Source organism: Syngnathus typhle, linkage group LG4 (assembly GCF_033458585.1).
Source record: "Syngnathus typhle isolate RoL2023-S1 ecotype Sweden linkage group LG4, RoL_Styp_1.0, whole genome shotgun sequence".
Classification (NCBI taxonomy): Eukaryota; Metazoa; Chordata; class Actinopteri; order Syngnathiformes; family Syngnathidae; genus Syngnathus; species Syngnathus typhle.
This window is the reverse complement of record NC_083741.1, coordinates 12,587,782-12,604,594: the sequence shown is the minus strand read 5'-3', so window position 1 is coordinate 12,604,594 and position 16,813 is coordinate 12,587,782. Positions and strand designations below refer to the sequence as shown.

Sequence of the window (16,813 nt, the reverse complement as noted above, 5' to 3'; positions counted from 1 at the left end):
TGGTTCATTTGATCAAGGTATCAGTCAAACCATGATGCCTACCAAGCAAGTGTTCACAATTTTCCCAATTTAGAAGATAAACATTTACCTTGAATGCACCATAGATAGAATATCAGACTCCACTCTTTTTCTCTCTCTCTCAGAGGACTGCATTGACGACAAACAAAATCTGGTTTATGCTACATGAACTGTGTTGTGTACATCCAACAAGTGAACAGGATGCAGATGTCGAGAGAGGGTAACACAAATCTAATGATGATTTTTTTTTTTTAATAAGTATGATTTTAGAGTTTCTAGAGGCACATCAAGAGTGTTGGTGCCTCCTTCTCCATCCTCCAATGTTATGTCCCAATTAGCTCTGGTTCATGGTTATTTATTCCTTCTCAGAGTGGTATATACATTATGTATTATTTGCATTTGAATGGACAGATGCTTGTGCAGAACAAATAGGATGCAATTATACCAATTCACAATACAGTCGAAAACATTGTTCCAGCATGCTCTGTTATCTAGCTTGTGTGTGAGTAAGCAGCAAGGTTAGCTCATGATCTCTGGCCTCAGTTGGGATCACACTGAGCCCCCGGCCCGCTGCCTCCCCCTCCAATCTGCACACATGACAATGCCAAGCAATGTCACACAATCTTTCCTTATGCCCTTCCTACTGCTTCTTACTCATTCGCTCTAATTTTGCATTCTTTCTTTTGGCCTGTGAGCCCACCTCCGTGTATAGTAATTAGAAAATTCATGGAACCCTCAGGGAATGGAATTTAAGTGATCAGTTTTCTTATTAGAACAAGCTGAAGACTGAATTTCAACTCGGATGAACCAAAAGTCCCATTCTGTGGTTAAATTTTAAATCTTTCTCACCATTGTTTGATTACCACAAACATGGGCCTACCGCAGTACGAAGAAAAGAAGAAATTGGTGGTACGAAACGTCACTACTAGCTATACATCTTTCCGTTATTATACGGTCGGACCCACAACCTCAGCACTGTGAGGTGCATGGGCTAATCAGTCATCCATCCACAATGCCGCCTTATTTCTGCTTGTTCAAATCTGATTTGATGCTGATTGAGGATAAACTATCGTCTTAACTTCCATTTTGAATGAGGATGAGCTTCCGCCACCAAAGAGTGACATTAAACCAATAAACATATTTGTTTTGAACTGAGGCTCAAACCAGCTTTCTCAAAGGGTGCAGCTTGGGAGAAAAGCACCATATCAAGTTGCTCATTAGACAGAGATTGTGTTTCTGCCTACAGCTGCCAAATACTTTACATGTTCTGACTGGCAAAAGTAATACTTAAGAGTGAGGAGGGGGCGGTTATTATCTGTCAGCCTCATCGTGTACTGGGGAGTCTGGTAGAAAGGGGAGAAGGCGACTGGGTGACAGACAGAAAGAGGTGAAGAGAGAGCAGGAACATGCTGCGCCCTTCTTCACCATCTCCTCATGAATATGCAAACCAGCCAGGTCAAGTTGGCATCAATAATTCTCCTCCTCCCCATGGAATTAATGGCAAGAGGAGAAGAAGGAAAGAACCAACAGCCTCTGGTGCTTGCATCCATTGAAGGTGGATTGGTGCACCATTTATGGATATACTGAAAATGTGTGGAAAGAGAGAGAGTGAGAGCATTTTTTCACATTTTTAAAAATTCAGAGAATAACTTGTAAGGCACCTAATATTCCCTTGTCTCCCAAAAGAATGATGCATTGAGTGGGATTTTCTCAGTTTTGTCATCTCTGATGTAGAGTGACAACTTGAAAGTCTGACAACAGGCTTGTTCCAGGAAATTGCCTTCTGTTACCCAACTCCTGTGCTGTAAACAACTGAACAAAGCATACATCACCGCAAAGCTTACTGGTGGTCCGAGACATTTGCTTTGCATTTTGCCTTTTGTTACTGGCCTACCACATAATGAAACAGTCCAAATGTATTGGATTAAAAAAGGGTTAAGTCTTTGTCGCTTTTATTATCATCTCGCCTGTCTTGATAAACTGCTTTCAAAAACAAGCTGGAAACTATCTTCAACCTCCTTGACCTTGTTATTGTTTTAGTTCATAGTTCAAGTATGAGGGGAATTCTAATGACTGCATGGACAAAAGTATTAATACATCCACCCATTACGAAGCAGCAAGTGAATTGGGGAATTTCACTCTTTTGGGGAATTTTGTCCATTCATTTTAAAGAACATAGAGAGGTGACTGATGGTGGAGAGATGGCCTGGTTTACAGTATTTGTCACAGTCATGCTGGAGAACAAAAGGTACATACAGATATGCTAATCTGTTTGGATTGAATGGATTCATGGCATTTCCATTCGTTTCAATGGGCAAAGATGATTTGATTTACTACAAGGAACTCCAATCTCAAGGTGCCACTAGAGTGTCGATGCTTCAACATATTAACACATTGTGATAACATGTTAAAACACAGATGTAGGGACACAATGTGGAACTTTTAACTTGTTACATTTTGACGACTGAAGAGATGCAACTCATAAATTGTAAGATGAATCGACGTACTTTTGACAATCAATCACTGAGATAAATATTTTAAATTGTCCACGCAACTCCTTGGAATTCCAGGTTCCATACAGTAAGTTTTCTCTGATCGATGGAGTCCTTTACGACTGCATACTGATTATTTTGCTGTAGAATCAAAATGAAAAATTTGCTTTTACTTTGGGGAACAACGATCAATACTTTTGCTTATTTTCTGAAATGCTCTATGGACCAATCCAGTTACTGAGTCATAATTCCTGTTTGTGCATTTTCACCACTGTGATTTTGAAATAATGTCCTTTTTTTAATGAAGGAATAGAGCATTAAAGGACAATTTGTTTTTTCCATCAGACTCATTGATTAATTGACAAACTGATTGGCAGATAATAATCATAATCATTAGGTGGTTGGTGGCCTAATATGAAATCTTAATTTTTCATTTAAAATGATCAGAACATTTTATATTAAAAAATACTATCCAAGAATTTGTATTTTGACCAAAAGCTAACTGAAACCTTCATTATCTAAATAGTCCTTGTAACTATTTTACGGTAATGAGCATAGTTGTGTTGAATTCTATTAATACTTATTTGTGGTAGTCACCAGTTTCTTCTCACAGACCATCAAAGTGTCATATCTTTTCAAGTTAATGGAAATGCTGTACTGTGCAGCCTCGAGGCCTTTCTATTCGCCTATTCAAGCTTCCAGCTAATAATAGTGGGATCAGTAACTCCCTTTCTTTAAGTTAGCATAATATAAACGGCATCCGAATAAAGCCTAAATCCCCTTCTCTGTCCTGTGGAGGTCACAAAACACATTTCATTATTTCACTTTCATCCTTTAATCCTCTCCTACCTGATGTAAGCACTGCAGTGAGGCGTGCGCACACAAACACAGCAATGGTCAATGGGAACTTTTGGATCATAAATATTGATGTACAGCATTGCTCCTTGGTGAAAGTGGATTTCTGCATGCAGAGACGTGAGGGATGAGTCACAGAAATTGCACCGTAGAGGACAAAAAGAGGCAAATGTATGTCAGCATGAATGCTTGATTTTATTATCTTGACGGCTAATTTGGCCCAGGAGCGTGTCACCTGGTCCATGGAGATTTTCTGATTGCAAACACCACCCCTACCGGGCAAGGTTTTTGGCGTGGTTTGATTCACATTAGTATGGGTCCCGCCATTGTCGAGAAGATCAGCGAGATCATTTCTAATCTTTTGTCAGAATCTCAAATGCTTGTATTTGTTGTTCGGGAGATTGCCGAATGAATGTCTGTTGGTCTTTCTATTCTGTAATTCATCTTGAAAATATATTATGAACCAATTTTTAATTATTAGTGAATTTCACTTTGCTTTCATTTCACTTTGGATTTTGGTGGTGGCGGTTTCTGGAAATTGCAGGTTTTCTTTTCACTTTTTTCACTTTTGAAGAAAAAATAGTCAGCACTAAGGGGAAACTACACATCTTCCTTTTCAAATTGAAACCCCTCCTCTCATCCTTGGGCCAAATCTCACTCCCGTACTTATCATAGGTTAAAAAACGATACAGAAATGGAAAAGATGAATGTGGAAAAAGTTGAAGGTCAATTAGTTTTCTGTTGCTATAAGCTCTTGCGTCTCATGGGTCCACTTTAGGGGTGCACTCATACTGGGTTGGTTCTAATGTAACAGGCCCTGGCACAATTATAAATACTGTTTCCATACATGGTCAAGCGTCCCTCACAATTAAATATTCATGTATTTTACCCCTCTTTCTCTGTCTGTCTCGCTGTCTCTCTCTCTGTCTCTCTCTCTGTCTCTCTCTCCGTCTCTCTCTGTCTCTCTCTCTCTGTGTCTCTCTCTCTCTCTGTCTCTCTCTCTGTGTCTCTCTCTCTCTCTCTCTCTCTCTGTGTCTGTCTCTGTCTTTGTCTTTGTCTCAATCAATCTATGTGAACGCCAATGAGCATCAAAGTCACCGTATAAATATTTGTTTGATAATAACAATCAATTCCTATCTTTTATCAGAGGCAGAAGCTTTGTTTACACTAGGATTACGCCTCATGACCCAAAAGGAATGTCAGACCTTGAAACCGGCAACCTAAACATGATGTGACAAGCATGCAGCAACTTGAGCCATACGAGGTCAACAAAAGGGCAAAATGATGTTGAGCTAGCAGTGTGCCTTAATGCAGTCATGCAGCCTGAAAGACAGAAAGTGACCACCATGGACATTTTCCAATTCCAATCAAGCTCTTATGATTGAGTTTATTTATGTGTGTGCCACTGACACCTTGTACATGATATGCACAAAGCAGCTAACCTTTGTGGCCTCGCTGGCAGTATTCTTCCTCTGTTGTTTTTGAATTTGCCACCTATGGAAAGGTAAATTTGGTTATAAGAAATTTCCCAGAGCCAGTGAAGGCAAGCTTCTTTCAATTGTGGTGTTCTGGCTGCCTGGACTCAAGGATAATGTATGCAGAATCATGGCCAGGCTGGAGTCATGCAGGGAGAAGGGTCATCTCTGCCTGCATATGCAACAGCACGTTAGTCTGATCTCTGACTGACAGAAGCAGTGTTATTCACTCATTGCATGCGAGCTTTGCTCCCAGCATCTCCTCCTTGCAATCAACTAATTACCACTAATCAAGCAACCGCGACTTGGCATGCATTAATTGTGCAATTACATCATCTTGAAACCTCAAGCAATTACCGCTAAAGTTCCAACAGGAAACAACCCATCGTTCACATAATTGGTTTGTTCATTTTGTATGACATTACATTTTGACTTTGACTTTGATTTTTTGAACATGTAAACACAGCACACAAAAAAAGTCAAAAGTTTGGAAGTAAAAAAGGAAAATCAATAGATGTTATAGTTCAAAATGGTCGACATATTTTAAAGCAATGGGAAGAAGGACAAACACATATGTAGTCCCACCCCCTTGTTTTCTGTCATATTTCAAGTTATTTATATACAAAATGAATATCAAGCGAAAGCAAACATACTATATACGAGAACAAAACAAAAACAAACAATAGCCTGACATAAGTATAGTTTAGTTAAAGGTTTTAAGGTACAGGTTAGTGTTCAGTCCAATCTTGAAGATGGCCAGCACTGTCATTAACAAGCAATAACTAGAAGACAACAGTCCATACCTTTTGAATATTTTTAATTTTAATGTGCACATTTTTTTAAGACAGACCCACACCCCTTTTTTTTTTAATTAATATTATTTTTATTTAACAACCAAGATCAATCCTCCTGTTCACCTTCCATAATTTTTGGGCTCTTATATTACCGCACTGCCCAGGATCCTCATTTGGTTTCATGTGATCGATCCCAGTTGTCATATATGTTAGCTTGAGTTTCATTATTTGCACCATACTATCCTAGTTGAGTCCATTTTTGTGAGAAACGATTCAATCTCATTCCATACAGCTTTGTAGCTAGGGCTTAAGAATGATGACCAGTCTAAACGCTTTATTTGGGGTAATTTGTCGAGGTACACAGAAGCATTAGTTCCATTGTTTACCTTGGATATAGATCCTTGGCGAGGGGGCTTTACTAATTGCTGTGTCTTGGAAACGGAGCCAGGTAGTGCAGCCCTTCTGATGACTCTGTCGTATCCGCAAGAAGGGGAGGGAGGCATGGTAATGATTATGGAATTACTGTGGCAGAGATTGTGATGGCTATCCTAATGATTTCATGTTACCCTAATTAGTGTTAAGGTGGGAGCACCGGTGGAGCGGAGGCGAGGGGAAAGAGCGGGGAGATGATGAAGAGGTAGATAGCAAGAAAGAGGCTCAGAGAGGAACAGACAAAGACAATTAAGCGGGAGGTTCCGCAAGTTAGTCGGAGATGTCGATTGCGCGCCGAAAAGAAAAGCGATGGTGGAGGTGAAATGCAAGACAAAAGAGATAGGACATGTGGGAGGAGGTTCATTAACTAAATTTGGATGAATTATTTTTATGACTGTGGGCTGCTGAATCTCCTTGTAGCTTCAATTTCTGAAAGGCTCATCTCACACAGAGAAAGAAGTCAACCTCCCCCGCTGACTGCCTCATCCGAATTCATTAGATGAACATCAGCTCATGAACATTCCTCTCTCTTTGGTAAGCACATTAGCCATGAATGTTACTTCCTGGCTAATTGCATATTGAAAATTTAGCCTGACTATAGAGTGTATTTTAATAAGGACTAATAACAAGGGCAAATATGGAAACCAGTCCTATTATTATTATGGCATTTTATGATTAGTCTGCAGCTGAATGGTGGGAATGAGTTTGGATTAATTATTTGTCTATAATTGCATAGGTAGTAGAAAAAGCATATTAAGTCGTCTGAAAAGTAGGTCAGGAGTTGTTGGTGCTGAAAGGGAATCTAATATGACATTGTACACAAAGTTAAGGACTCTATCATGTTCAAATTTTACTATCTGAGAACAACATGCTCCTGTGCGACTCACCAATAATTAGGGTTTATTTGCATTATTTTCATAAAACCAATTGAATATTCAGCTTTTTGAAGTGCAGTCATCTCAAAATAAGACCGCTTTTCTTTAGAATCCTAAACACTCCTGAGAATAGGCTTGCAGGAAAGTGATTTTCTGGTATACATTTTTTAATATGATGATATTGTGCCCTTTCTTACCGACCGTAAGAGTCAAGCTGAAGAGTACTGTTCTAGTTTTTTTTTTTTTTAATATCCACATCTGTGTTTGTTTGTCTTGACAAGATTAACAGATGGTGATTCACTGCACACGGGCAGGAATTCTGAGCAACCCGCACTCAGTAATGAGTAGTTATTTAGCGACTGGCTAGCTACTAATCTTGTATCACAGGTTGCCTTGAGTCAACATATTTGCATTGCTACATTTTTTTTCTCATCACCATGAGAACAAAATAATCCCATGATGGCAGCATTTGTTTGCATACACTCTTTACTTTTAGGCATTCTAATTAGCACCTCATTACAGTCAAAGTCAAAGAAACTGTTTTGATATGATCTGTTTTAGTTATTACCCCAAGGTACATGTAGCGCTGAGATTAACCATACTGAATATTATCATGGAACCTCAAAGATTAATACCTTGTTCCTTCACCAGAGGTGGACTCACCCAAACACAGAATCCTCTGATATTTTCAGAGCCCCCCAAACGTCAATGAAGTTTTAGTATTTGATTTAAAGGAATTAATTTTAATTCATGCACTTAAAAATGTGCTTAATCTGTTATGATCCTGAACTGCTGCCACCTCCCTTCTCATACAATGGCCTATTCCATCTTCTCACTGCATACTTTCTGGATTGTAGAAGAGGGTACAGCGTTGCCATGTTACAAATTTATTGCTACATTGTAAGGACAATGAAGCAGAGTTATCCCAGTAGAGCGGGGAAAATGAGACGGTGAGAGGAAAACCGATTCCATCAAAACCAACCAATAGCAAGCCAGACCATAAAAATTGAAGCCTACTACACTAATATAGTTAATGTTGGTCATTACAAATGTACTTGCTGAGCTAAGTATTTATTGAGGTGATCCTTGGTGTAAAATGTTTAGGAAGCAATGATCTAGAAGAGGTGGTTGATTGTTTTGGGCAGCTTTTAGGTTGGGTTACTACACGCCTGATCAAATAACCCACACTTGAGGGGAAATGAAAGGGTCCGAGTATGAAAGCATCCTATAGCTGTAATGTCCATGACCAATTCTTTTTCTGCTCTTCTTATACCACAACCATGTTGAAACGTTTTTTGGAATGACTTTATAAAATAGTCCTTTGGTGTTTGCGACTTGATCTTTCACAACGGGTACAATGTGGTCCCAAATGAGGTCATAAACAATAGAAGTCCATCTTTTTAATTGCCCCAAAAAAAACCAGAGGAAATGCAAAACTCACAACTAGAGTTCAACTTTTGATACACATGATAGAGATCATCGCTCAAGTTTAACATAATATTTTCCCTAAAATATACTTTGAATTCTACTTGAGCTCCACTGCATTCTATTTTTGAAAATTTACCATTATATATGCTTTCATAGAATCCCATACAGTATTTGGGTCAAAAAGCTGTTCCTAAAAAAGATTTGGGCAAATAGAATTGCTGTAGTCCATATACTATCCATGTCCATCCATCCAGATCATTTATACCTCATTCAAAGCAAACTAATCCTTTGATGGGCAATGATACTCTGCAATATATGGAAATGGGCTAATCGCTATGATTTCCTAAGAGCCCCCAGACCCCAGTATGTTAAACGCCCTAATTCTTGTTGAGTCCCACAAAGCACTTGTCAAATCTTCTCTCCATGTTTAGGATTAACCTAATCCAACCATATGAAAATGAAAGTTCAAATGTTCCTTCTTCGCCCCGAAGTAACTTCCTCTCTCGTTATTGTTATGTCACTCTGCCCTCCAAAATGGAGACAACTTTTCTTATTTTTCCCCCCCTCCTCTGGTTCTACATTCAAGTGAGTGAAGGGGTGGATTATTCATTTAATGAAAGCGAGATGGATATATACGCACGGCAAGAGTTGAGGCAGCCAGCTAATCATACTGCTGCTCAGGAGACCTCTATATGTCACTTGGTATTATACTGTAAATACCTTCTCACGAGAAGGCGAGAAGCAGAGCTGTGGACATTTCTGAAAATTCAACACTTTCTATAATGACCTGCTATTGATGTTGCATTAAGACGAGTTTGCTCCTTATCTTTTTCTTTTTTTTGCATTTGCCTTTGCCTTGTATGTGCTTGCTCCAATTTTTAATGACCTCCGCTGACTTAAAAGGGAAATGTGTGCCTCACATAGAGTAGTCGTACGTTTCCAACTCTGTTCACTAATTACTTACTGAAATCTTTGTGAGTCAGCTGCAGGTGTGAGATAGAGTTCTTATTCCACCGAATCCGTCCATGTTTAACAGTTACTGAGGTTCCCGCATGCTTCAGACTGTTCTTAGACCTGGCTTTTGCCATTTTTTCCCTCATATTCATTTGGGACTTTAATTGCGTCGTTTTACAAAGTCGTTGTGGATTGTAGGCTAAAAATGTTTTTATACAGAGCGACAAGGACGGTTGATATTTTGGCACGAGACATATAAACCTTCTCCCCATTGAAATAGTCTATTGTGTCAGTGATTCAGAACGCTATGACACGCCACATTTTATGCACTCGTGTCAAACAAATTCATTTGGTAAGTTTACATTTTAGTCCTTGCAATACAATATTGTTTTGCCAGACAGCTAGGTCGAAGTTGCTGCTTCGTTTGGAAATATGAATCGAGTCATACAGTCCACACTAGAGAACCTTTATGATGTTGAAGGTGGAATGGAAACATGCTCAAAAGTTATTTTCTTAAGTTTGAAGATCAAATAACTCCAACTTGTTTTTCTCATTTTCTTACAAGTCCTGTCAACAAAAAAGTGGAGGCTTGTTAAATTACATTGTCACGTTGTCTTCTAGAACATTTTAATTGGGATAGTTGCCTGACTGCTCCTTTTTAATTACCTTTATTGCAGAATAAACAGGATGCTGTTTACTCATAATCACAGACATATTATTAAAATGTTTACCATACTTATCAATATGGCAGAAGTCACATTTTCTATATGCAAACTAACAAGTAATGGATAATTAAATGTAGCCTAATATTTATCCCTAGTTCATATTCCACATTTACCAATTTATCAATGAGTGATTGTATTGTACCTACTACCGATACGTTCCAACTTTTTAAAACTGTTACTCTGATATGCCGTATTGAGATGAAACTAATTAAATGACTTGAAATAACCTTTGACTAGAAATGTGTTACAATATTCGAACATCGCATTGGTGATTGGAAACCTGATAAAAACGTAACCCAAAATATTGGAAGTATTTCTCAGATTCTCCTGCCAAGAAAGTGTTATACATTCAACCCTTACAGAAAAAAAGTCTGAAGCAAATGCATTTTATCAGTATAAATTGATCTTTGAAAATACGATTTGAGGTCCTTAATATTAGGAACATATGTCACATGTAGGAATTAATATGGCTGCACATATTCAAGTCACAGCAGATTGTACCGGATTATCTGTGGTGGGAGATCTAAACCACAGGGATCATTTGAATTGTGGATAACTGTGATAATCCTATATCAAACAAGGATCTTTAATCCTATTTGAAACATGTCATGTTATGTCAAAAAGAAATACCTAAATCTAATGTATAAATCCATATACCAAGGTGACTTTCATTCATTTATTAACGAGATATGTCACAAAAATACAAATACAAAGTTTCCCTCTTGGAAATACCCTTTCCAGCCTTCTCTGCCATGCCTTCAAGTCCTCCTGGAAAGAATCTTTGGGTATCTGCCACATCTCGGTCATTATGGCCATCTTGATGTCATTCACATCTATCAAACAGGTCACTTTGAGCTGGGAAAAGAGGGGGGGAAATGGATTGAGGTCGCTCATTACCGAGGTTGTTCCAGCACAGCGATGTTCTTCTCGGACAGGAATTGTCAGATGCTCAGGGGATTGTGAACTAATTTCAGTTTGAAATATATCCTTTGTAACACTAGTCCTGGAAATTTTCCGATCCACCTAGTATGTAAAAAACGATCCTGCAAGAATAGTTAATGGGATTCAACATATGGCAATGGCAAAGTACGTATATCAAGTTCTATTGCTTCTCTCCTATGAGAAATATCCAAAGCATGAACATTCTTAGATTATCACCCCATCTATGTGTGTGCGCACATGTTCTTCACATGTGTGCCCTTTTCATCAACCCTTATTGGTAATCAACCCTCAAGGACATCTTTGACTGTAGATGAGGAAAATACATGACATCACTGGGCCTCGACCCAATCCGGGCTTCACACTGAGATTTATTTGACCGGTTAGCACGCCCTGACTGGCAGGAGCTGTCTCTCGAATTATAACGGAGGATTACGCCTCTGGATAATGATAGGACCAGGAGGGGAAATTGACCATGTGCTTGGCTGTGGTGTGTATCCTGTAAACCAGATTACAGAGCGCATGAAGAGGCGTGCAAACAGGAGAGAAAAGCACACATAAAAGTCATGTCTAAAAGCTAACATGAATATTAAACACATGCTTATACGTACACACACATTCTAGCCTAATAAAGCATGGGGGTTGCAGCTGTGCTCAGATTATGAATCGCCATTAACCTTGCCAACCCATCAACACACTCGTCGTAATGAGGCCGAATATAGGCTAATGCTCCCGCGGCCCAACACACTCAAGCATACACACACACACACGAATAGAGATACACACATTAAAATCTACAAGGCATAGCATTTGAATTAGACAGCGGGAAAATATTCATTAATGTTGGTTTATCTGGAATGAATATGCCTCATGCTTCAATTAGCCTACATTTTCAAGGGGAGCGCCCCAATATACTGACACACTCACTTTCCTTGCTCACTCCAATAAGGGTGACAACCCCCCCCCCCCCCCCCCCTCCACTCACACATACTTTTGGTTGGGTCAATAATACGTGGAGGGGACGTGGGTATCTCGAGGCCATTTCTTTACAGTATTTTCTGTTTATTTGTTCTACTGAGGAGGAAGACGCAGTGACATGGCCACTGGCTCAAGATAATCCAATATCAACTCCCCTCCAAAAAAAAAAGAAAAGATGCTATTGTTTCGTTTATTTGAAATATTGCCCTCTAATACCACATCACATCTGCTCCCTCAAAGGGAATCATTTGGTGCGGCTTGTGTATGTCTGCCTCCACAAACTGGAGACAGCGCACATCCCTGCCGTCCAATCACAGCAATCCGTCAAGCCCCTTGGGCTCTTTGAACGGTGGGCCGCTTTCACCAATATCTTTGGGTAGTTTGAAGTTGGAAAGTTACAAAATGCAATCATGAGAGCACACACGTATTGTTGTTAAACTACGTATTTTCCCTAAAACCTTGTAAAATAAATCCTAAAATTAATCTAATTCTAATAAATCTTTTTCTGAATACATTTTGTACATGGTGGAAGATAAAATTTCAGTCCTTTCTGATGTGATTCATCTGCGATATTTCGAGTCTAACTTGTAAAGGTTAAAAATTGAAGTCCCGAAAGAAGCCGTGTGTCTGTTGTGGCTCCCTGCTGAAATCGGCATCAGCGTTTGTGTTGGATCTCCCAAACATGGATCAAAGCAACCAGACTCTCCTCCTCTTCCTCTTTTCATTTCCACTCACTCTTTGGTCGTTAAACGCTGCTTTGCCCTGCATATAAACATTTCTGTAATTGGACTTGCTGCTTGTTTGTGGCTGTCTGTTTGTTTAGATTGTGTTTGAAGCTTCGCTTAATTAAATTGCGTCCTTGGTGTTGGAATCTCCAAGCACTAGGAAATTCCATTGGACGAGTAAAAATGTTGCCCCAACTCACTACATTGAACTTTTGGTTTTAACTTTAGAATGCAGATAAGAAGTGTCGTGAAGTGCATTTGTGCAGTCTGAGTTCATTCAACTATTAGTTCCCATGATTGATTGTGCTCAGTTTGACTTACTTTTGAAGAATGAGGTGACATTCAGCAACAAACAGTGTTGCAAAAGTTACTTGATAACTTATTGGTTACCGTTAGTTATGTCCGCGGCAATTTGGATGTTTGCCGCAAGAATAAAAATGTCAGTTTTCACAGTATTAAATCATAAATGCATTATAATGCATTTCCCTGACTTGAGGAAAAATATATATACCGTAATTTTCGGACTATAAGTCGCACCGGAGTATAAGTCGCACCAGCCATAAAATGCCCAAAAAAGTGAAAAAAAACACATATATATGTATATAAGTCGCTCCTGAGTATGTCGCCCCCCCCCACCCAAACGATGAAAAAAACCGCGACTTATAGTCCGAAAATTACGATACTTATTTTGTAAAAAATAGCAATCATCTTTTTCAATTTGGAGGGAAAATCCTAAAGCAAAGTAAGCTGAAACTAATTTGGTGAGGTTTGATTTAGCAAGAAATTCTTTAGCGAGCTAGCGAATGGTCCACCTTTCAATTTCACAGACTATTGTGGGACTCCGATGTGTGTTTAAAGGTGAGGCTTGAGAACATAAAGAAAGTTACTAGACCACAGAGACGAAATATAAACGTTTAAAGGTTGGCCTCTGTGAAAGTCAGCGCCCCCGTTTCTATTTGTGTATCAAGGAATCTTTGAAAATGGTCTTGCTCAGGTTTCCTATTGAAATGCATTTGAGGTAGTTAAACGAAATCCCAAATGGTTTCCAGACTTCATCTCTGAACTTGTTTAATGGGCACTGATGTTGTTATTGTGGATGCGTTTTGATCTCGGATGCCACTTGAGGGGAATTAGAGGCCGACAGTTTAGCAAATTAAACAACAAAGATGTGGCATAGACCACATCATCCAATTTGTGCATGCGATGTTTTTTTTTTGAGCATATAAGGTCAGGCTTGCAATAGGGTGTCAACATGCATCCATTACTCCTCACCCTAACGATAACCTGCACTATATCAATGGTGACCGCTCCCTAAGAAGGATACCTTATGTTTGATTGCGCTATCACCAGATTATTGTAATGTTTAGTAAACCACCACATGTGAGTGAATACAACATGAATAATAACAGTTACATATGTATTTCTGTCATTGGCGATGAAAGGCTTGTTAATTATATGTTACAAAGCAATGAAAGAACCCACACCTTCATTCAAGTCAATGTTGTTGTTGTTTTTCCAGAACATACACACAGTATGTCTTGATGTAGGATGTCTATGTTTCTCATTCTTTTCAGTTGAAGGCCCACCATACAGAGCAACATGAGGGAAACCCACTGAACTTTCGTGCAATGTGTCAGCTTCTGCTTCTAGTTTTAATGAATAGCCACTATTTTTTTCCATGATGAACGCCGCCGCAACATGAAAGATGTAACTGCCATTCAAAAATTTGTATGCTCTTTCAAGAAAAAAACATTTCGATCAAGACCGAGCCAGCCGGCTATAATACTCAACTATGTTTAGAAGTTCATTTGTACCTGTGCCTACAGTACAAAACAAAACTTGAACAATATCTTCTTTTGAGAAGCACGAGTGCAGTCAGTGAATAGCCCGTGAACACTCTCTCCTTTAGTGTTTCCTGTTTATTCTTCCTTGACAATCGTGGCATGTTTTTTGTAGTTAAAAAAAAAAAAAAGAAAAAAAGTATTATGTGATCAATTTGTTGCAGTCTGTGCTAAATCTTTTGAGGTCCAGCAAAGCGGTGCCAAATGTAGTTTTTGTTTTTCTAGTCGCATTTGTCGGCGTCACTCGGTAGGCCTAAATGAATATTGAAGGGAATTGGGCAGAAGAGCCTTTAAAGACTCACATAATTAATTTGAAACATTTCAACTGTATCCACTATTTGAAAAGGCTTCTGTACATGAGGCCAAACGTTTTTGTGAGGTTGTTGCAATGTACTGTATGTACCGTAGATGTTGGTAATAATTCCATTGTAATTGTTTTATGTAGCATGCCTAACTATTTTTATTTTATTATAATCTTGTCATTTTTGCACTGTTTCACAGTATTGATAAAAGAAATTCCAATCTCCTCCCTAAAATATATTTCTCAGCATGTGTAAATCCTCAGTCATTGTGGTCAGACTAATTGACAAAGAGTGAGTCAAGTTGAAAAACATGACCTAGGTAATTATGCTATTGAGTTTATGATAAACAGGGTAACGCTGTAGTTACTTGACTGAATGAAGGTTGGATCCAAGAAAAATATGCTCTTGAAATTCCCTGTAACGTGAAGAAGGTAAACATCTGCTTCTTTGTGAGCAGTGCAATTCTAGCGCAGTGTTAACGAGGACGTAAAGAAATTCATTTACTGAAGGGAGGAAGGAAGCAAGGGCCCCTTAAAAGCCCAAATTGTAGACTTGAGGGAGGAAAACATGACAAAAAAACATCAGCATATTTAAACCAAAACTTTAAGCTTGATGTCTCTTTAATTTAGTGAGGAAATGAAGCATAAACTGTAGTTTATACTTTGTAAAATGAGATTGGATTCAGCTTGACTAAACATATTTTATTGTTTTGTTCTACTATAATTTGTTTTGGTTTGGTCTGACAATATAGTTTTTGGCACATGATCCAGATGACCAATTGGGTGTTTTATTTTTACTTCTAAATGACTTAATTCCACGTTTCCTCTATGTGTGGAATATTTGTAGCTTTTAAGACATTGCACGTTCAATTACTCTGTATTTGGATTCATGGGTTTGCCTTGTTGGATTCCCCATAATCAAAGACTGCTACATAAATTGGTACATGCTATTCCATCTATGTGTAATGCATTAATTAATCGAGCTAATATGTAGAAAGATGCATTAGTTCTTTATATAATCAATCACTTTGACATGAGAGAAATTACTGACACTGACCCTTATTTTCACTGGAATCTCTGAAGACTCTGATGATTAATTAATTGTGGCTGCCAAGTTTGCTGCAGGAAGTTTTGATCTGCAAGGAAGCACAGCAAAATGTTGTACCTCCTCGACCATGCACCGAAATTCACATAAGAGGTTTTCTTGTTCCATTTGTTCCCTCGCATTTGTCATTTCAATTGTGTGCTGTCATACTAAAAATGCTATGGATATCTCCAATCCTTGCTCAGTGAAAAGAACTCCACAGTGGGCTAGGCTCATTTACAAATTGTGCTAGTAAACTAAGCCTTCACACATCTACCATGACCAAGATTAGGGTATTTCATTTATTAATACCTTCTGAATTCATTATTGTCTGAATTTCCCTCGTATCTGGATATAAATGAACTTACCTGTTGAAATTATGGCTAGCCTTGCGTCTCTCTTATAAGCAGTTTATTTTATGTGGTATCACCTTTTTGCCAGACATTTCAAACATCCGAACTACAGCAGAGGAAAAGAAGCCTTCCCATAATGCCCCGGAAGAAAATAATTAATTCCATCCAGATGCCATTTTTTCAATCGGTGAAATGACATGGAAGAGATTGCTTCGGCTTTTTCCACACAGAAGAATGTGACGTCATGGTGAGTTAAAGACATTTCTCATTTATAACCCTTTTAACCCAAATCTGTCTTTGCGTTTATACAAATTATACACAGTAAAACCTATAAATGCTTTAAACGTTACATTTACACATCCGGCAGGTATCCAGTTGGCTATACTTGTGACAAGTGCTAGTGTCAGAATTCATCTCCAGTGCCTTGACTTTACTATCACTTCAGCCCTCACATCTTTACTATGCTCAGTCATATTTGTGGCTCCTGACACCCAAATTCTGTCTGAACATTGCATCCCCTGTGAGTATGGCAGCCTCACTGCTA

The 16,813-nt window shown here is 38.7% G+C and overlaps 1 long non-coding RNA gene across 1 annotated transcript in view; it reads left to right on the top strand.

The window, feature by feature from the left end:
- Positions 1 to 16,502, top strand: part of LOC133153231 (uncharacterized) — a 74,517-nt gene extending 58,015 nt beyond the window's left edge. Inside the window, exon 4 of the long non-coding RNA XR_009714274.1 lies at positions 16,358 to 16,502. This is a non-coding gene — a long non-coding RNA (uncharacterized LOC133153231). The remainder of the gene's footprint in view (positions 1 to 16,357) is intronic.
- The last annotated feature ends 311 nt before the right edge of the window (positions 16,503 to 16,813 follow it).